Source organism: Eurosta solidaginis, chromosome 3 (genome assembly GCF_040869045.1).
Source record: "Eurosta solidaginis isolate ZX-2024a chromosome 3, ASM4086904v1, whole genome shotgun sequence".
Taxonomy (NCBI): Eukaryota; Metazoa; Arthropoda; class Insecta; order Diptera; family Tephritidae; genus Eurosta; species Eurosta solidaginis.
The window spans coordinates 175814351-175837933 of record NC_090321.1 but is presented as its reverse complement, the minus strand read 5'-3'; the positions used below and the strand labels follow the sequence as shown (position 1 = coordinate 175837933).

Sequence of the window (23583 nt, the reverse complement as noted above, 5' to 3'; positions counted from 1 at the left end):
TTCTTCTCTCTGCCTACCGGCGTCAATTGGTCCTCTTATCTTAGTGCTCTAATTTTTAGGGCAAAGCAACAACAGTGAGTTAAAATTTGTTGTAACTATATTTAGAATTCCAGTGTTTTAGCGAAGTTTTAACATAAATAAGGTATAATACAACAGTTTTGGTGTTCTTGTTGTAGGAAAGACAAAAACATTCCTCGAAAGTCCTCAGTAGCGCTGCACAGGCGAAAACACTTAGTTGGATATGACGTAAATACAAATTGTTTGTTTTAACATTTATTTTTTTGGAACTAATTAAATATACGCATATAGACGTAATATTTTAGCACGGCATTACTTATGGAAGCCAACACCAAAGATACCCCAATGATGAGTCTCTGTAATTAAATCCAGTAAAGGTCCATCGATATTAACCTACTAGCCTACTAGTTTATGTGAAAAAGAGTACTAAAAGTGGATTATTTTACTCCTGAAAAAATGCAAAAAACAACACTTTTTCGGGGACAACATTGGCGAAAAATTTTCAGATAGCCGAATGACAGAACAAATAAGAATTTAGAGCGAGACAATTGACGGCTTACTTCACCTGGTGATTCCACCATGGCCGGTATCATGTTTACAGATTTCGGAAATGAAAGTACTACCGTTTCAGTGGTGGATCGCCAGACAGACTTCTGTAAATTTAGAAACGAAAAATGTAGACCAAAGAGAATCAAACAGGTTGTGCCCAGCGTTGAGGCACCACCTTTGTTGAAGTTTTACATATCCGAACTCCCTTCGCCACTAAAGTTACTAAATTCTCTTATGCAGATTGCGAGCCCTGCTACAGATGAGCTCTACTCCAAAACAAAAAGTTATTTCTCTTGTCTCTCATATTTTTCCTCCTCACGCAACCTAAGACTGTTGCTGACTAAATCCACTGCTAAATTCTCTGCAAGCACTTGGAAAAAAGGAACACTGCGGGCGACGCATAGAGAAATTGGTCAGCCGATCTTGTGCTAAGCGTCGCCCGTCGATCTTGTGCTGGGCTCCAGATCTACACAACACCTAGTGAAAAACGTGTCAGGCCTGTTCTAAATGTGCACTCAGAATTTTTACGGGATGCCTCCTTAAAACGTCTGTACGCCACCTCCTTAGCAACGCGAAAGTGCGTCCTGCTAAAGTCTACAACGAAATGCCGAAGAATCAGTTCCTGCTGTATTGTATCAAAACTGTACATCTGAAGAGACAACTGCTAAGTTTGTCCGCCCTCCTATATGGATAAAAAAAAACATCTCCGTAGCACAATAATAAGACCCGGCCTCACATTACTCAGTCAAAGGGGTTTCTCAAAGCGTCAATCCCCATCAACCCCGTTATTAAAACCGGTTTACCAGACATCGCAGAAGAAGAACGCACAGGTCCCAGTTAGTCGCGTCTCATTTTGGCTCAGCTTCGATCTGTATACTGTAAAAGGTTAAACTTGTAGATCTCCAGAATCATCTGCGCCATATGTGATGTATGACCTCCATTCGGTGTGTATCCACACTAAACAAACCATATGGTATTCAATTACTTATAATGTCAAACCAACACCTCCATGATAATTTCTTGAATGATCGCGAATATTAAGCGGAACGCATAATTTTTACAGCATCAGCAGCTATTTTCCTAAATTGTAGCAGTGATAAAATATGACAGTACCAAGCGGTATACGGCCGCCTTGGTTTAGAGATAATGAGCTGGCCTAGCATATCGGAGGTGCAGGGTTCAAGTAAAAAATATTTATAAAATTTCCTTAAACGGGGTCATCGCACAGCAGTGGTTTTGCAAGCCCTCCGAGGAGAATTTCTGTCATGAATGGAAAAATACATCTGCCTAACTAGAATGCCATTCGGAGCTATCATAAAACATATAGATCCCGCCCATTTGTAGGAAAAATTCAAAAGGAGCACCACGAAAATGGGAAGAGCTCGGCCTAAATCTCCTCGGTGGTAAATCGCGACACATTTTGAGGGCTGGCGTTGCCAAAAGGCAATCTCCTCTAAGGATGTCAATTAAAACCATGGGTAGGAAACTGCTATTTACATAACTTATCCATTAATGCTTCCTCAAATAATTTCCATAAGGACATTATCTAGAGCACCCATCTTTTCTAACCGTCAGTGTTTTCACTTGCGTAAGAAAGAGTCGTCAACTCCTAGTCCCCCACACCGTGTGCTTCGTATGTCAGCTAAAAATATTTACGACCGCGACATCGGTCCAATGCAGCTCATGCCTTGGCCCATGCCACATTCATAGATGTTCTGGGCTTAGAAATGGCAACCGTTTGACCGATGTGAAAACACAAGTACCAACTCATCGACACCAGGTACTCCAGCAGGAATCGGACAGCAGAGTCAACAAAGCCTATATCCTTCAAGGCGCCTTCACCCATCTCTGACGAGTGACGACTGCCCCCCAGTCGACAGCAGGGGCAGACAGCTAGCAGAGCAAATAGACAGTACGACTTTCTGAACGATAAACGGCGATGCCCCCACCATAATTTCAGGTAATTGTCACAGCTCGCCTGACATCTCAATCGTCAGCGAAGGGCTCATAAACTGCGCTGAATGGCAGCCGATGCTCACTTAAGTATCTGACTACCTGCCCATACTCCTTTCAATACAGCGAACTGCAAATTTCATCACCTCTGAAAAGCGGACTTTTTTAAACTAACGGACTGATTTAAAAAAAGCTAACTGGGAAGGCTACACAACCTTCACAAATCAATCTTTTGCTGCTCTCCCCATCCCAACTGATGTCCGGCAAGGCAAGCGTACGTTCCGTAAGGTCATCGCTTCAGCTTCCCAGCTGAAGCTTCAAATTTAGCAAGAGAAAGCCATCAGAGGACGGCGATTTGGCATTTGACCTGTCAAAAGCTTTTGACACAGTCAACCACTGTACGCTACTTCAAGACATAGAAGGCTCACACCTTCCCCCTTGTCCAAAAAGATGGACCGCAAGCGTCGGTTCAATTTAGGACCGAAATCTCAAAACCTAGGAAAATTAAACTGGGGGTACCGCATGGTGGTGCCCTATCCCCGCTTCTGTTTAATTTCTATTTATCAAAACTCCCTTCCCCACCAGAAGGAGTTACAATCATTTCCTATGCCGACGAATGCAGGATTATGGCAACAGGACCTGATCCTTCAATTGAGGAATTAGTTTCTAAAATAAAAAGCTATCTTCCGGATCTTTCTAGTTTGTTCACCTCGCGCAACCTGGCATTATCACCGATAAAATCCATGGCCACTCTGTTTACGACGTGGAAGAAACAGATGTCGCAAATATTAGACGTTTACGTCGATGGTGTTACACTACGGACTGTCAGTCGGCCAACGATTTTAGGGGTAACGTTCGATAATACTCTGACCTTCAAGGCGCATGCCATCGAAATTGTATCTAAAGTACAAAGCCGCAACAAAATCCTCAAGTTGCTTGCCGGCAGCACCTGTTGAAAAGATAAAGAAACGTTGCTAACTACGTACAAAGCAATTGGCCGCCCGCTCATGAGCTACGCGTCACCAGTTTGGTCGATTGGTCTTAAAAACACATACTGGAAAAGGCTGCATGCCTGTCAAAATGCTGCTATCAGAACTACCACCGGATGTCTCCTTATGACCACCGAACACCATCTACATAGTGAGGCCAAAGAGCTCAATGTTAAAGAGCACAACGAAATGTTAAATATTCAGTTTTTGCTAAATTGTCATAAACCAGGACATCCTAGCAAATAACTATTTGATCTAGCCCTGCCTCCACGGGGGTTAAGGGAACATATCCATAAGCACTATGGCGAGATCCGGCACTTGCCAACACAACCGTTTGAGCCAGACAAGCATAAGCAGGCCCTAAGCCAAATCCACACAGAATTGGTAAACGCGTTTGCCAGTACGCACCCAGTGAACCCTGTTATTAATATCCCGTCCTATGGTCCGCCCCTGTTGAAACTGCCAGTTTCCTTGGACTCCCGTTAGATGACTTTGATGACAATTTGTGAGTGGTCTTGCCCATTAAGTGGGGCGAAGCACTTTTAACACAACAACATGAGCTATATTGACCGACATCAAATCGGATTTTTCTATAACATTCAATTCCCTCTTAAAACATAGAACGATCATTTCACTATGATCATCACGTGAAGCTATGATTTCTTGATGGATGCTTATGTGTGCTGGTATTTTTACGGCAGCAACTGAGAGCCCAGCTAAGAAAATACTTTTGGAAAATAATGGACACCCTAATATGAATGCATTCCAGATATGTAATTCTGGCGGTATTCGTTATAAAAATAAAATGCCAGAAATTTTATCAACAAAATTTGATAAACTACTGAAAAAATTCCATATATGTTATTTTATGTATTTTATGTTAAAAAAATATTTGTCAAAGGTTATTCCAAAGCAAATAGAATGTAGTGAAGATTTTCCTCATATAACCACTTTTGTAGGAAGATTAGAAATGATGTAACGAGCGCAAGGAAGTAAATAAAGAACATAATAAGTTAAATTGGTTTAAATTAAAAAAGAAGAGCGGTATACAAATACACATACACATACAAACCCACCAAAAAATGCGGACCTTATATAATGCTTATTTCATATGGCCAAAGGGCTTATGGACTCAGCTTTTGTTCTATAAGGAATATAAGTTGTATGGTGTATCTCTTATAATACTCCTTATTTTTCTGTACCTAGGTCATGCGGCATAGGTCTTATCTGAAAGATAACCGTTACATTAGGAATTATTATAAGACATTAGATAGAACATAACAGCCTTATTATAAGTCTTATAGATTAATTAAAATGAGGCTCACATCAGGCCAAACTATAAGATACTACATGGCCACCGTGGTGTGATGGTAGCATGTTCGGCACCACAAGTCCCGTGCAAAACAACGCCAAAAATTTAGAAACAAGTTTTTTCAATTAAAAAAGCTTTTTTAAGCGGGTTCGGCCCTCGGCAGTAATTTGACAAACACTCCGAGTGTATTTCTGCCATGAAAAACTTCCGAGTGAGAACTTATCTGCATTGCAGGTGCCGTTCGGAGTAGGCTTAAAACATGTGGGACGGCCTAAATCTCTTCAGAGAAAAACCGGGCCGTTTTTTATTATTTATAAGACAGATGGAATCAACCGTACATAACAAATGGAATCAGCCGTATAGAGTTCTCGGTATAAGCTATGCTAGGCGAGAAGCATTTTCTATGTTCATATATTTTACAAGCTTAAAACGTGTCTGGCACTCTGACATTTTGTAAAATTTTCCATAACAAACAATTATCAAAGCTTTCCATCTTTATATTAAAGCAATGCCTCTAGCCGCTATATAATAAAAAAATTTCTCGGGACACTTAATTTGCCAAATGTCATTTCCTGGATGTTCTTTGTAGTCTGCTTGAAATACGTAGGTCCCGGGAATGTGCGGGAAAGGTAAAAAGCAGTATACCAAAACCTGAAAATAGAGTTCCTAAGACAGCGAGAAATATATTATTCCCTGAAACGAAAAACAAGTATACTTATTTATTTAAAATCATTTTATTGCCGTTATAATTTTTCAAAACAAAAAAATCCGTTTCCGGAATAATTTAAAAAACTGCACAGCCGATATTTCCCTAAAAATATTACAAAAATTTATCGACTACAGTTCGGCTTCTTTATAATGTATCCTGTTTAAGTCCAAGCAGCATTTAGAATTTGTCCCGTACCAGCTATAAAAATTGTGGCTAAGTATTGTATAAAAATAAGTGGGAATACGATTTGATGTTTTGCTATTTCCCGCTATTTGATCTTTTGGTTATTCTCTATGTTTAGGTTAGATCGGGTTGACCTGGCTCTGGGGACATCACATAGACTGTTTTCTATGTCTTAGTAGTAGAAACATTTGTTAGGTCATGTAGAAAATGGAATAAAAAGTAAATATTCATAAACTTCAAAGTGCATATATGCCGTTATAAATACGAGCGTCAGAGTTTCCTATACAGACCTAAATATATTGTGACGAATATTACCATCTCTAAGGTTATTAAATAAAGGCACAACAACAGAATCATTAAGCAAGCTACATAAACACATTAATCATCATTTACCCACATACATACATACCAGACAAGGAGGAGATAACTCGCATACAGATGTAGTCATCGGTGGAAGTAGCACTCACATATACACGCGCATATGGCTATGCGAGAGGCTATAAACGTGTATCTGTAGTTTATAGCTGGTAGCATATAGCTCTTAACCAAGTAGAAAATTCTAGCAGAAGAAACGTCTAGACATTTGGGCACAGAGTATAAAAGCAGCCAAAGCTGAGTAATCTGAAATTAGTTTGATTTAAGCACGCTATCAGTTGCGAAGTGAAGTTTAATTGCGAAGTATTTTCAAAGTAGTCTAATAAAGACCATTTTGTAATACAGAAAATCGGAGTGTTTTATTTATTAACAATTTAGCGATACGAACGTAAGCATAAGGTTGCAAATATCGTAACGTCATTATAAGACGGATGATGTACCATATTTACCCTTTAATAAGGTTGATCTATAAGGAGGGAAACCAGCACTTCTTATGGCTTACAACCGTTTAGGCCTTACAACCGTTTATGCCAGCTTTCGCTGGGTAATTATGTATATGTACATATATCGCACACCCAGATCCAAATGCCGATCAACTCAAAACAATACTTTGTTCAGAAAACGTTGAAAACTAACTGCCTTTATCATATCCATTAAGGTAATTTCCACTGTTCTACCAAGTCTTTACTCAGTGATTACTGGAGATATGACAGACTCGATTAAACGGATATATCCACTGTAAACTTGTCAATATGGTAGTATAAATAACTTCAAAAATTAAGATTTTTGAGTTAGATGGAGGTATGCGATATGTAGCTGTCACCAAAAAAGGTAGTAAACGATTGCATGATTCAATTACACGAGGTTTCGCATTTAGCTTTTTTAAAAATATGACACTCCGCACTCAAGGTTGTTTTTAATAAGAAGTGGAGAAGAGAAAAAATTAAATCCCCTTTTTCAAAATGCACAAATTCGACAAAATCTCCCTTTGAAACATGACGATTGATAAAGCTTTAGCTTGTTTGAGAATGTAGCCATAAACAACCTGTTAGTCATATTTGACACTGAGGAAAAATGATGGTGTGCATAACGCGTCATAGATAAATCCTAAGATGGATATATGGACTGCGGTTTAGAAGCTGAAAGCTTCTCAGCAATTTTAGCTGTCGCTGTCAGCGCATCTTTCAAACTCGGCTAGTATCTTCCAAGCAGAAGTCCTGGGGTCTTATCCTGTAACTATATTCGAAGAAAAATGTTTTCAAAAGCTTTCAAATGAAACATTTTTTTAATCCGAAAAAAATTTCTTTCGAACAGAGTTACATAATAACACACCTGAGCACTTACTCAAGCAGCGCTCATGACGCTTAACTCCCCCATCAGTTCGTCCAAGATCGTCAGCAGCTTCAAGAGGTCGCTTTAGGCTGCAGCTAACTACACAACAGGCACCGATGGATGCAGCATAGGTGGCCAAGATGCATCATTTAAGAAAACAAATTTTTAGGATCATGGCCGCAATCACTGACCACTGGCCTGCATGAATAAAGAACGGAGATCCCTTTTTACAGCTTTGGCAGGAGCTGCGTCAAGGAGAGCTGCAAAGAAACAGTCACGCACTGCCTTTAGCTATGCCCAGCGCACGCTAGGTTTCAAACTATTGGCAGTTACACACAGCCGGAACTTCCGGAAATTGTTTAGTACTCCGTAAACGAGATCTTGAAGTTCAAACAGCCCAGCCAAATGTTTTGAAAAGAGCGCCGAACATCCTTTTGACTAGCAGCAAGAAAGTGCATCTAAACAGCACCTGGTTTTTTACTTGCGGGTCTTTAGCATTCGGGCAGCACAGCAACCAGGATTTGCGCTTATTTGTGGCATCTTCAAAATAATTTCAAAGTTCAAGTACTCAACAAAATTGCGTTTTTATTAGTAATTTACCCAAAAATTTACAGCAAAATTATACAATTTTTCACGAATGTTATCAAAAGAAACTATCAAAACTAAAAAAGTGTACCCAAACTTTCAGTACTGTTTTAAAGTTTTGATCATTATTCAGAAAGGAGTTTGAAAAGAAATAACACATCTCATTTTTAGGAGCGACTTGGGAGTTTGGAATGTGAAAAGCACAGGGTGGTCTAAGGCTACATGGGCAACCTTTAATAATTAAACCATGAACGATTATAAGAATCAATGAAAACGAATTCAGCAATACTTTCCTGCAAATAATGTAAACATTTAATTTTGAATTTTTTTGGTGTTTTTTTATTTTTGTAAACCTTATCAAGTAGCGCAAATCACAACTGTAGTGGAATTCACAAACTTTTTTACCACACTTGCCATCGCTTTATTTGCGAATCGACTATAACGATTTCGTTATTCAGTAACTATTTTGTATCGTTATTTGTTTATCGAAAGCACGAAATTAATATTTCTGGCAATTTTAGTTAAAAAAGAAAATCGGAACTTTTCTTAAATACTTTCAAACACGAAAAGCTGGTTTATTTATAAATCAAATGGTATTTGAGTACTTGGCGTACGTTTTATCACAAGATGAACATTTCGCCCCCCTTTTTGTCGCATTCGGCTTTTCCATTCAGCTTTAAAAACCTAGATCCCGCTAATACTGGAGTTTCCATCAAATAGTCCACCAACTGACTTGGCTGCTTTGCTGTGGTACGGCTTCTTCTTTGAGTGCTATTACTTGTTGCGCCATTCTATTTTAATGTGAGAAATTGTTTATGTCGAGAAATATGAAATTAACACCGCATTTACTTACCTTTTGTTAAAATGGGTAAAAACTTGCACAATAATTACTTTTAAAAGCAGGAACTTATTTATTATGGAATTTATTTATTTTTGGCATTCCTTTTGTGCTTTTCGCATTTTTTAGGTTTTGTTTAGCTGTGCTGCCACCTTTCTACTATTAAAACGAAATTTAAATATCAACTATTTCGAGTCGTTAAATCTAAGTTAGTGAATAGTACAATCGATAAGGCAAGCGACAAAATCGTTAATTAAAATCTCGACAAATCGCATCGTTATAAGTTAGTGAATTCCACTACTAATCGCTCAAAATAAGCAGACACACACACAAACATTACTCGACTCCATATTACAAAATTCTTTTAGAAAACTCAAGGTTAATATGATACCTTATGTGCAGTTATCAATAGAAAATTTTAGTTTATATTTAAGTATTTACGTATTTTGCAAGATTGATTCAAAGATTGAAGGTATGTATATTGTTGCAACTCCTTTTGTTCTTTATTCCACTCCATTCGACTGCCTTCATCTACTGCCTTTCACTCAATTCACAACATAACCTCATTTTAAGTTTTAGGCTTTAATGTAGAAATGTTATTGTTGTTGTTGTTGTAGCAGTGCTTCGCCCCACCTAACAGCCGCGACCGAGCACAAATTGTCATCAATATCTTCTAACGGGAGTCCAAGGAAACTTTGTTTCAACAGATGTAGAAATAATGACTAATTATTTCATTAGCCTCCTGTGTGGAATTGGTATTAAGGGCTATTTGATTAAATACCCAAATTCATATATACATACATATATACGCCGCCGATTATCCTCGTTTTTCGTACGCCGCTGCCGAATGTCAAAAATATTTTCTACATATTTACGACTGTCTAGGCCGTTTATTCTTCATGACCAAAATTGTCTGAAGTTATTAAAAAAGCAAGTTATTGGATAACAACGAAAAATGGTGCAGATTTTTTCACAAATTCTATATCCCTATTGGCTAAAAACATAAGCGAAATCGGTGATGCAAAACCCTTAAGTAGTTTCTAGGAGTGTAAATACTCCTTTGAAATGATTCTCACCTCATACTTAAGTAGAAGATATATGTACGTATGAGAAGGGTTTGAAAAATCACTTGGTATCCCGGTTTGACATTTTTTAAAGTTGGTGGTCCGATCCCCAAATAGTCCCGTGGAGTGAACAACATTGATTATAACCTACCAACAAAGTTTAAATGTGACCTACACGTTCCGGCTCCTGTTACAAATGTGAATAAGTAGGCACATATATTTACCAGGTAAGGCTATGCCTTTCCGAAGAAGATTCAAAGTGGTGAAGCAAAAGCTTTCCCAAGATAGTCGAACAAAAGACCGGACGTGCTACTACCCTTACGTAGTGGACAGTCGAACTAGTCGGAAAACTGAAGCTACGCGGTCATCCATAATGAACTTTTATATCATAAGGCCCGAAAACAACATGGACTGAGCATATAACTTTAACATCTTTCAACTTAAAATCGGTTGAATTTTATTCGAAAATATCGGTTTGATCTGACGAAGACGATTGAAATCAATATTTCGATCAGAAACGTTTGCAAGTTTTGGCCTAAATTTAAAAAAATTTATCCAGGGTCCTTCTAAAACTGAAATTATGTAGATGCGCCTAGGATTATACGACCATGAGTTACGCAATGATATTCATTTAGACAGCTTATTATTTCGAGGGCGGCATCCTTGGCCGAAGGTTTCAAGGTGTTTCAGTGGTGTACCTTGGCAGCATAGCTCGACAAAAACATCCGTTAGAAAGTCTTCGGAGCTACACCTAGAGCTTCTAGGAAAGTGGCGTCGACGAAGGTATTAGTTCGAAGTCGCAATCCTATAGCTTCTGTGCTGGTATATGATGTGAGGTCAGGAGGCGGAGTAGCGACTGATGGTCGGAATTACCTCTGTTAGCATTTCGGAAATTGTATCTGTTAAAAAAAGCAGAAATTACTATCAACAATAGGTCAGCATTGATGTTAATCTTTAAAACTGTGCCACGATAATCATTGACTATTAATAGACCATTAATAGCGGCCGTAAGTCGTCCTTGTGCGTGAACAGCAAGGGGACACAAATGATTTAAAGAAATGGCCAAAAGGTCGATTTCCTTAAGTACATAAGTAAAAACAAAAAATTTGCTAAATAATGTTTTTTTAAATAGAAAAACACAATGGATGCTACGCCGCCCCCGCCGATAAACTGATCGGCGTAAACCTCTAATATATAACCCATACAGAGTTGACATCTTTTAACCAAGATTCCAGCTATTGAGAGTGATACAGATATCAGCTCAGGAGCAAGCAGGATATGTCCTGGAAAATTTCTATAATTTATTTCAGTTTGGTCGTCGAGCAAACTTTTAGTAACATTAGGAACAAATGCAGTCCATGTGATGTCCTCACGGACCGGCCAGTAAAACCCAAGCTTACCATTTAAGTGTTGAGGGCAATCAATGGCTAGATCATCTACAACTATATATACTTCATTTACTAAGACAAATTCAATCCTGAAGTGACAGTCTTACATAATAATTGAAGAACAACGTTTACTGAGGATAAAAAAAGTTCAGAGTGTTTTTCATGGGTCGAAGCGACATGCGTACTGTGAGCTGACACAGCAGCCAAGGCATTTTTCTCAGTGTATAAGTTAATTGAACAGTAATGATGTTTAAATAGATAAACTAATAATCATGGTGACGTGAACAGACCAATTGATTTTCAAATTTTTAATAATTTTTAATAACAAACAATCGTAACATACGATCAGTGATCGAATGCCGTTTTTTAAATCACAATAGCTCCGATATGGTGTATCGGATTAATGAAATATATGAAAAAGGGACAACGAGTACTCACTAGATCCATAATTTATTAATATATTTATTTTTTAATATTTGAATAGCATAATTTATATGGCTTGAAAGACAATAGTTTTCGATCCGTGATCGTATGTTACGATTCTATAGCAGCTTTGTAGCTTATGTTTAGCCAAAGCCAGCCTTTGGGAACTTTTAGAATTATTTCCGATGTCATTTTATTCATATAAAACTGAAACATGATTTCATGTTTGATGGAAGAAATTGAATTATATCTTCAGAAAACAATGATTCAACTTAAATGCGATTCCAGGGCGACTTAATACCCAAATGGGACACAAAGCCGCATTTACGTTTGATATATTCTTTGTTTTTTGAGGTAAAATAAAAAATTTCAAATATTTAACCCCCTTAGGCCCACTTAGAGATCCCAGTCTTTTTTTCTCAAAGTTAATTTTGCAATTTGTCGCAAATGTAAGAGTTCAACTCTTCATGAGAAATGAGTACAAATTATAGCTATGTTTATAAAGCTTTTTAAAATGATATTTCCATACAAAAGTCCTATATGTATAAAAGCTTAAAAACCTAATTTATTATATTTTTTGAGTATTTTGACTTTTTCAGACTTTTCAAAAATATACATTTATATATAAGGCTTTTAAATTAGATTTTTATTAAAAAAAATATTACAAGAATTCGTTGAAAAGTGTTGGTTATAAGTAGGTGTACATTTTTTGGTGGGTATGTTGATAACATAAATGATCAACAAACGAAAATCTAAAACAAACAACTAAATTATATATAACGAATAAAAATGCAACAATACCATAGAACAAGCTGGTGAAAAATATACATTTGTATGGATATCCATACATACATATATCCACTTATTAGGGTAGGTTAGGTTAGGTTCAACTGGTTGTTCAATTAAGGGCTTCATTCTCTATTGCGAACAATAGCTTAGACGAACAATTCGCTTCCAAACGATTTGCCCTAGCAATGGTATTCTTTATCATTTTGGTTCGGCCTTTACGTTTCTTACTTTGTGTCAAACAAGAAGGTGGAAGCAATTGTCAAATGATACGTTGTCATCGTTTAACACAGTGCAAATACACTAGCGATTCGTCTCTGGGGCGAAACGGACGTTCGTTTCGTAATAGAGAATGAGGCCCTAAGACCTCACATAAATTGAATATATCCATAGTGTAACCAGAAATATTTTGATAGCTTTGTACTCTTTTAGTGACACACGGATTAATGCCTATCACCTCTTACAAACAATCTCCTGCATCTCCTCTGGTGGCACCGTTAACTCGAAATATCTTTTTTAGAACAGATAATCAAAGACAAGTCGAACTGAAGGTGACATGGGATGAACTAGAAGGTTCAACGTGCTGTTGTTGTTGATGTAGCGATTAAGACAATCCTGGAAGGTTTTTGGGAGTGTTATCGATGTTTATGTTCCTTTACCAGACATAGATCCAGTACGTTCAGGTAACAAACACAATTAAAGTGCAAGCCCGACCATCTCCGGGACGATTTTATATGACCACATGTAACCTTCTAAGCCGTCCCACCCCCATCCTAGTTCAATGAGGAACTTGGGGTCGCCAAAGCCTCGGCTGCTAAAGAAACAGGATTCGCAACGGTTTGGTGAGGCTGACAATTGGATTGGAGAAGCTATAAATTGCGCCGGCAACCCTTGAAGACCCGTGAAGACAAGAGCTTTTTTATATACATAATTAAAAGTTATTTCCAAAGGCAAATACATATCGTTAGCTTAATTCACAATGCAAATTTTAAACGGTTTTTGCTTTTCCGGTAAATTTTTAAATTTGTTGGTTAGGGCCTTCGTGAACTAATCTCTCAGTGAGTGCATGCTCGCTTGATAACTCAAAAGTTGGTAAATATCGCGCACCCTAATGTACATATTAATCGGATTTGTTACAGAACCAAGCATCAACCTGGGTCTTTTTCCTGCGATTACTGACTACAGATACCGAGGCAAGCCATAACAGACGAGTCTTAGCACTGGAACGGCTTGCGTTCATTTCCCAGTCAAAGACTAACACTGTCAAAATGCTCACCCAAAATCTGTTTTTATTTTAACAAAATACATTGGAAATGCCAAGCCCTATCCACTTAATATTCTAACGCTCTGCGGGTTCCACTTCGTCTATTGCCATAGGATAGTGATGATTTCTGGGCGTAACATGAGTTACCCAACAAATCCGATGAATCTTTATTGCATTAACTTTGTCGATGTCTGCTTAAAGCTCGTATACCATTTTCAATCGATCTGACTTTCCTATACCGATGCTTTCTTCCAACACCTGAATTTTTCCTACAAATGGACGAACCTACATCTTGACTTCGAAAGACATCTACCAAGTCACTGTCGATCACTCTTGAGAGGAGTCTAGATAAATTTTGTAAAGAATTTGTCATGTTAGGTGTCCCTTCACTGGAACTTTTGGTATCGTCAGCCAACACGCCACTCTATACCTTAGTGGTCGATAGTTTTTGTTATATTGTTAGTATTAGTTTCGGGCAGAGGTTAAGGCGTTCAACCTTACCCCATCAGAAGACTTAACATCGTGGAGGATAAATTTCCGAGACCTTAGACCCAAAAGACGCTGTCCTTCCCCTCCCGCAGACTTCGTACGTGGATTTAAACTGTTCTCGGATATAAAAAAAAAACCTGGGGCGGTCTCTTCATGAAAAATACATGCACTAGAGCATATGTACATACTTATGCGCATAAAATCGATATACGGGGAATCTCGCTCTTATGCGGATCGTGGCGAGAAGCCCATTCGCAGTTGTGATTAATGGGTAGTACTACACGGTGTAGTGTTTGTTTCACAATCGTTGCTTGCCTAATTGACATCTTGCCTAGCCCCATCCTTCGCGGGTCAAAAGCGAATATTTTAAAGTTGACCTTGAGCATAGTGGTACAAATTTAGCTGCCTCCCTAGATGCACAATCAAGCCCCATTACATTGACAACTAATGGTGAGAAAGGAACTTGACAGCTACGGTTACCACTTTGGTCCATTTGGACCAAAAAAGGCCCCTTCCAACCACATTTGGTCCGCTTGCCCATTTTTTCAATTTTGGTCCTTTTTAGGCAGTAGCCACAATTTTGGTACTCTTTTTTTTTACTGAGGTAAACATTCACAAAACTGCTTACAATATTTGCCAAACCTTCATTCTTACCAAAAACATTGCGAAGTCAATAAAATATAGCAGAACACCTAGGAGATAATTTAATCGAGGCATTAAAAAGAAAAGTACTCGATCTTAGGGCAAACACAAGGGTTTGCCACTGATGGAGCCATTACAATGACCGTCGAGTTTAATAAATTGAAAACTAAGTAGAAGAATTAAGCTAATTTGTTTTGTTTGGTGTACTTACCACTCACTTAATTCAAGCATACCAAGAGATATTGAGAGTTTGTGCATATCAACGTGCTAAACAAAATGTAACACCTTCAAAATTTTTATAAACAAATTCTATGTAAAAATTGCACGACGATATTTAAATCATTCCCACACAGTTCTGAGTAGCTTAATGAGATCAAATAATTTCAGAACTATTGAGAACTAAGTAGCTTGATATAAGAAATATTTTAACTGGAAGTAGGGCAGAAATACTTCTCGAAAGTGATAACTTTATAAACGTACAACTAATTGCGATTAAAATCATTTTATTTTTATATTCAGATTATAAAGCAAATTGACTTCGGAAGAAGTCTTTTGTGAAAAGTTATTCCCGTAGGTACAGAACCCCATAAACTTAAATAACAACACTGTTAACTAAATTCTGGTACCTAATTAAATGTAATAAGGTTCCGTTATTGCACAGTTGAAATTTTTAAGACGTTTGATTTTAAATCCGAGGCCTTGGGCTAGATTCAGTAAATGTGAGTTTTTCCAAAAATTACACTAACTGAATCTAGGAAAGCTCTGGTATGAAATTTTAACGTCAAGAGGAAAAATGAAACATCTATAATAATATTATTAGCAAAACTGCTTCGAAGAATTCTTTGGTTTCATTCAGGCATGCTTAACCAACTAACCGATATCATTTCGTTACGATAATCAACGATAATAAACGAAACAAAGTCATTTCTATTCGTTTATTAACGTTAAGAACGTTAATTTAACGTTAATTTGACATTATTAACGTTAATAAACGAAACGAAATGACTTTGTTTCGTTTATTAACGTTAATTATCGCAACGAAATGATATCGGTTCGTTGGTTAAGCATGCCTCGTTTCATTTATGATTTACTGAGTTTCCCACATAGTTCGGCAAAACCAAAACACAGATTTTTTAACCGTTTCTTACTAAAATCTAACTGCGCTTGCTTTGTCAGCAAAACTAGATTCTGGTTAGTGAAAGATATAGACTTATCCTAGAAATGTGAAAATGTAATACCTAAAAGTACACTTTATTTTTGTTTGTGCAGTTTGAATTAAAGCAAAGTCTTTTTCGCTATTTTTAGTGAAATTTTGTATAGGACACCATGGAATCATCGTAAAATTTTACATTTTACGTCACTCTTTTGAATTGCCGAACTGATTGTGTCTCAATAAAATAAAACACAAATTTTATCCTTTTTTTTTGAGAATTGGTCCTTTTTTTGGATGAATCAAACTTAGTGTGGCAACCGTGTTGACAGCTCTAAATCATGGAAGAATAAATGCAATATTTTTTATTAAAATTTATGTCTTCGGAATTAATCTAATCGACATGAAGTAATAAAATAGTCTCTGTGTATTGCCATTAATTTTTCTTTTCAAGTAATTTGACAATCTCCATGGCAACTTTATCATTTTCAATTGACAAGTGTGTTTCATTACCAAATTTTCAACGCCCTGCTGTTCATAGACATAGTCATACATCAGCTGACAGGTGATAAATTCAAGAAGCGAAGATTTTATGAGCATACCATGGGCGAAGAGTTTTACGGCATTCAAGGTGGTCACGGCGGTGCTTATAAAAACCATATGTCATTTTATTTCCAGTATAAGAAACGCTATGCATCTTAAACTATGTATATGAAATTCATTAAAACAATAAATGTACACTAAATATATTTTTATTACAATCACGATTTACGTTGATAAAAGTGTTCTATACAAGCAAATGCGCATTAGACCAAAGAGAAAAGCGATTGCTTAAGGCCCGGTATCCTCCAAAGAGGTGCCGCTATATAGCAGCCCTAACATAGCGGTAGAGTACGTTGTCAAAAAAAATTGCAATCTAAAAGAAATTATATATGCGCAAAGTAAGAAGACGGCGAAGTTCACCGTCACGTAATATAACGGCAGGGCAATAAATATTACGGGCGTCATGACGCTATAAACTCCTTCATCAACGTTTTTTTCCCACCGCTATACTGAACGCGGTGAACATTTCGGCGAGTATTTGAATTATTTCATGAAACTAAAAAACAAGTTTTGCTCATAATGCAATAACAATAATGCAGTAATAAAGGTAAATTGGAAAAAACCCGCAAATAAGAATCGACACACATCACCTCTTCGTCGATTTTATAGCCGCCTTCGACAGCACGAAAAGGAGCTGCCTATATGCCGCTATGTCTGAATTTGGTTTCCCCGCAAAACTTATACGGCTGTGCAAAATGACGTTGAACAACACCATCAGCTCAGGAAGAATTGGGAAGGACCTCTCCGAGCCGTTCGAAACTAAACGAGGTTTCAGACAGGGTGACCCCCTATCGTGCGATTTCTTTAATTTGATGCGGGAGAAAATTATACTAGCTGCAGAACTTAACCACTCTGGAACAATATTCTATAAAAGCGTGTAATTACTGGCATATGCTGATGACATTGATATCATCGGGCTAAACACGCGCGCTGTTAGTTCTGCTTACTCCAAACGGAAGCGGTAAAGATGAGTTTGATGGGGAATGAGGACAAAACGAAGTACCTGCTGTCATCGAGCAAAGACTCAGCGCATATGAGCCTTGGCAACCACGCTACTTTTGGCAGCCATAATTTCGAAATAGTAAAAGACTTCGTTTATTTGGGAAACAGCATCAACATCAGCTCTGAAATACAGCGAAGAATCACTCTTGCCAATTGTTGGGAAAAAATCAATACTATATGCTTGATAGCAATTAATATTTCTCAATATTATAGACATGGATTGCTATGAAATATAAAAATTACAGTTTGAACAGCAAGTATCTGTACAGCAAGTGTCTGTAACACCAATAAATGCTAATTTGGACTAGGTAGGCAATTGAAAAGTAGAGTCCTCTCTCGGCAAACGAAAATCATACTCTACAAGTCACTTATCGTACCCGTCCTGCTATATGGGGCAGAAGCATGGACCATGACAACAGCAGATGAAGCGGCTCTGGGAGTATTCGAGAGAAAAGTTCTTCGAAAGATTTATGGACCTCTACGCGTTGGCGATGGCGAGTTACGGAGAAGATTTAACGATGAGCTGTACGAGCTATACGCAGACATCAATATAGTCCAGCGAATTAAAACGCAGCGGCTGAGCTGGCTAGGCCATGTTATGCGAATGAAAGATGATGCTCCGGCCAAAAAAGTGTTTCTATCGGAACCCGCCTATGGAAGCAGAGGTAGAGGGCTGCCCCCACTCCGTTGGCAGGACCAGGTGGAAAACGATTTAAACTCCCTTGGTGTGACCAATTGGCGCCGGTTGGCAAAGAGAAGGGCGACTGGCGCGCCTTGTTGGTCGGCCATAACCGTTTAAACGGTTAAGCGCCAAATAAGTAAGTAATAAAGGTAATGCCAACAACATAACCTCACTTTTTTGGCAGCTCTATTTGCCAGTATTTACTGGTATTACACAAGTATTAAATTTTGAATGCATAATTTTTCGTACAAATTTCTACAAAGAAATTAGTTTTCTGCAAAATTGTTTCTATATATTTTTTGGGAAATACAAAGTTACGTTAATCTCTAAAAAATTCTAGTAGCGGCTTATATACAAAGTTATTACATTTCTAAGCATTTAGTAAAATCTGCTCCGATCGTAGATCTCAACAACCCGATCGTAGTAGAAGTCGACTTACTTACTTACTTAATTGGCGCTTAACCGTCTAAACGGTTATGGCCGTCCAACAAGGAGCGCCAATCGCTCCTCCGCCAACCGGCGCCAAGTGGGAGTGTTATCGATGCTGATGGTCCTTTGCCGGATGCAGATTTGGTACGTTCCGGTAACAAGCACCATTAAGGCACCAGCCCGATCATCTCGGGAACGATTTAGTATTACCGCATGAAAGCTTCAAGGCCATACCGCCCTCCCACCCCTTAAATCCATGAGGAACTTGGGGTTGCCAGAGCCTCGGCTGTTAAAGGAATAGGATTCGCCACGGGTAGGTGAGGTTGACAATTGTGTTTGAGAAGCTATATTTTGCGCTGGCAACACCTTGAAAGGGTTGCGGTGCACAACCCCTTAAATCAATTTGGTATTTTAGTCGCCTCTTACGACAAGCATACCTGCCGCGGGTATATTCTAAGCTGGGGGTTCATATTTTCTACTCATTTAAGACGGTCTAGGCCATTTATTGGTCCGATATGGTCGAAAGGAGTATCAAAGAATCCAATTGCGAAATTTAACACCTTCTAACCGTTCAAAAGTTATTTAAACAACAGGCACTTTCAATGCCAGCTTAACATGGATTTGGCATTACTCATTTCACCAAGTTATAAAAAAAAACACTAAAAGTAAAGTTATATAAAAAATTTAAAGGCTCACTTTGCATACATTTTTCAAAAGATTAATAAAATATTCGAATAAAATGACTCAAGTCGAACGTATTATCAAATTGTCCTCAAGTTGTTATATAAGCAAGTTACCCGAAAAAAGTGTAAGTTTTTTCCAAAATGCTATATTCCGATTGGCTAAAATAATAAGCGAAATCAGTGATACAAAATCCTTTAGTAGTTTCCAGGGGTTTAAACACTCATTGAAATGATTCCCACCTCATACTTAAGTTGAAGATATATGTACGTATGAGAAGGATTTGAAAATCACTTTGCCTTATATTCGAACATCTGTTGTTTATTTGCGAAACTTTAAAATAGCGTCTGAAATGTTAGTTTTTGATTTTCACACTTCATCATTCAACACCCAAGTCTCCCGGTTTGACATTTCCAAAAGTTGGCTGCCCTATTTCAACTAGTCCCTTGGAGTGAATCACATTGATTATAACCAATCGACCAAGTTTAAATATTGTAACGAATTTTGTGTGACTCCGCTTATTTGAAACTTCTGCTAACGTTCGAATCGCTAAACTGTTGAATAAATCACTGCAATATTTAGTATTGCAAACTGGTCTTTATTTAGATTACTTTGGGAGTGGTACTTCACAATTATACTTCACAACCAATAGCGTGCTTAAATCAAAACTGATTAGTTATTACTCAGCTTTCGCTGCTGTTATACTCTCGGTTTCCTCGTTCACTCATTTCTTCTAAGATCTAGTAATTTCGCGAACAGTTGTATTTCATGCTTGGTTAGTTGCCAGCTATATACATGTATATCTGTAGTGCACGCGTCTCCCATAGCCATATGCGTGTGTATGAGTGAGTAAGTGCTTCGGCTGATGACTACATATTTGTGTGTGTGAGTAGCAGCTTAGTGATGCTAATATTCGTCACAATATGTACATATGTGAATACGTAGGCCAGGCCAAAATTCAAACCGTGGCTGTGTGAGTAAAACTAAAATCATTTTATTGGTAGTGGTTTAGTTGTTGATGAAAAATCAATGCGTACGTCACGCATGTTTGATAACATACAAAAAGTAATTCGTAAACATGTCATATAAATACTACTTTATTGCTGGAGTCTATGGAAAATTTTAAACAAAATAAATTGTTAACATGAAACCATTAAAACATTCTGCGCATGAGCGTTTGTTTGCAAAATATCTTTTCGCAAATGCGCAAATAAACAATAGCCTTACCCGATGTTACTACTCTGCTTGTTCAGCGACAACTAAACACGAATAAAGACGAAAGATAATAATAATACGTGTGAAGTGGTGCCAATAACTATTCAAATATATGGGGACCGCTGACGTAGGCACATATATTGACCAGGCAAGGCTTTGTCCTTCGCAAGAACACTCAAAGTGGTGAAGTAAAAACTTTCCCAAGACAAACGAACAAATGGCCGGGTATGATATTACCCTAACGTAGTGGACACTGGAACTAGTCTGAAAACTGAAGCTGCGCGGATATTCACTCTTGTATCAAAAGGCCAGAAAACAACAGTTTGGACTGAGCAAACCTTAGCATTTTTCAACTTTAAATCGGTCGACTTTCATTCTAAAATATCGTTTTGTTTTAACTAAGACTATTCAAATCATTGTTTGAACACAAACGTCTGCAATTTTTGGTCTACATTTTAAAAAATGTATCCTGGGTAAAATTTAAATTATGTGGGATTATACGATTTTCACCCATAAGTTACGCAATGATATCCAGTTGGACTGCTTATGATTTGGAGGCCGGCATCCTTGGCATAATCGTTACTCCGTAATATTTCAAGCTCTTTCTCTAGTAGTGCTCGGAATCATAGAGTGGCAAATAATATCCGTTAGAAAGTCTTCGGAGCTGGACTTAGAGCTTCTAGGAAAGTGACGTTGATGAAGGTACATATGTTTTCGAAGTTAAAAGACTATTTATAGCAACCGGAAGTCGCCCTTGTGCGTGACCAGCAAGGAGCCGAAAATGATTTAAATATAATAGTGCCTACTCCACCGCCTCCGATAAAGTGATCGGCGTAAACCTCTAAAAGGCATGCAGGGCCCTCAACCGATCTTTCTTAAATATTCACAACAGATGCATTTGGCCATTTTACCATATAAGTGTGGTAAAGTAAGCGAAGCCACGCCCGTGCTAAGAAATAACGGCATCCACTATATCCTCATGTGGAAACTCAAGCTTCGCGTACAATGTATAATTTTTCTAAAATGAGCAAATATGAGCAAGTAGAGAGAGGTAAATACATGTTTGCAAGCAATTTGGTAGCACAAAAATATAGATTTGGTTTTTCATATAGGTATTAACAACAAAAAAATGGTTTAACGACATGTAAATGTAAACAAATGAAATGGGAAATTCCGCTTATTTGAATCCTTCTGCTAACGTTCGAATCGCTAAACTGTTGAATAAATCACTACAATATTCTGTATTGTAAAATGGTCTTTATTAGACTACTTTTGGAGTAGTACAATTATACTTCACAATTATACTTCACTTCACAACTGATAGCGTGTCTAAATCAAACTGATTACTTTTATACTCTCGGTTTCCTCGTTCACCCATTTCTCCTAAGGTCTAGTAATTTTGCGAACTTCATGCTTGGTTACCAGCTATATATATGTACATATATTTGTAGTTTGTAGCCATATGCGTGTGTATGTGTGAGATGAGATATCTCTTCGTCGCCTTCTACTTAAGAGTGGCTGCTTTATTGTTGTTGTGCATTTATTTAGTAGCAGCTTAGTGATGCTAATATTCGTCACAGTATTTACTAATAATTGTTTCATAGAAAACCTTAGCATGCTTTTTTCCAATTTTTTTTTTATTTAACGTTGCCGCTTACTTGCCTATTGCTTATATGTTTTTTACTTCCGTGAAATTAAATTATTTAGTACAACAACAAATGTAATACTCTTATTTTTTATATTTAGCTCATTTATATATCGGTGGAATCCAGTTATGAACGTTTTGCGAAGTTGTAAGTAAAAACAAATTAAAAGTAGTTTTATCTCGAAAATGAAGCAAGTCGCATGAAAGCCCCATATTTCTTCTTAAAAATAATATATTTTATCTGAAAATGCTTTTTTCAACCTTGATGTATTGGTATGTGACACATACATATGTGTTTTTCCGCAGTAGTAGTCGTACTAAATACCTGTTTGCAATTTTTGTGTAAACGAAAAACAAAAAATTAAAACTCGCTGCAATAATAAGAAGTCTTCCCTGGATAACTTAAGCACGTCACACGTCAGTACGTGGTCTTGGAACCTTCTGTGATCATGTTTCTTTTTGTAATAGCCCTTTCGGCGACGTCTGTGAAAATTAGCGAGAAATGTGTGTCGGTTATATCGACAGGTCAAAGATTGTTCTCAGTGAGAAGCTTCTCGACGGCAACCTTTCCTTAGCTCGCGTACTCTTCGCTGCACAGAGTCGTGTTCGTATGTTGGGTGCCGAAATCCAATGGTACAAGCCGATATTTGGACGTCGTACAGTGCGCGTATCCCAGAGTGAGCTATCCAGCCGTCGACCTCTAAGAGATTAATTTCGTTTCGTTTTTTTGATGAAGAGACAGACATGTACATATATTGCTTGATTTATTTTTTATGCTGAAAGCGGGTACTTCTATTTCGAGCCTCTGCGAAGTCAATCAGCCTAATGTGAGATGTGATATCGGTCATCATCCAATGTCTTTTCTCGTTTATCCTTGTCAGTTTTATTGTTTATTGATATGTAGGCGCAGATAACTGTTATATTAAAAGTCCTCGCCTTAATGCGGATAGCGACGAGACCTCTGTTCACAGGGATTCAAGTGATTGATAAGCACAATACAAAGCTTTATAGCTTCAAAACTTTCGCAACCCAATTGCCAGCTTCACCTACTCGAGGGGAATCCTGTTACAAATATGAATGTGGGATGGCCTAGCGCAATACAAAACTTCATAGCTCCAGAGCTTCCGCAACCCAATTGTAAGCTTGACCTACTCGAGGGGAATCCTGTTACAAATATGAATGTGGGATGGCCTAGAAGGTTCAATGTGGTAATGTTAATCGTTCCCGAGAGTGCCGTGCTAGTACCTTAGTGATGCTTTCTTACCGGAACGTATCGG

The 23583-nt window shown here is 37.8% G+C and overlaps 1 protein-coding gene across 6 annotated transcripts in view; it reads left to right on the top strand.

The window, feature by feature from the left end:
* Lapsyn (Leucine-rich repeat activity-regulated protein at synapses) overlaps positions 1-23583 on the top strand; it is a 142168-nt gene that overhangs the window by 3531 nt on the left and 115054 nt on the right. Inside the window, exon 2 of one of the 6 annotated variants that reach the window (XM_067773965.1) lies at positions 22408-22454. The exons of the other annotated variants lie outside the window; for them this stretch is intronic. The gene's annotated coding sequence lies outside the window, so the exon portion shown is untranslated. The remainder of the gene's footprint in view (positions 1-22407; positions 22455-23583) is intronic. 6 annotated transcript variants of the gene reach the window in all.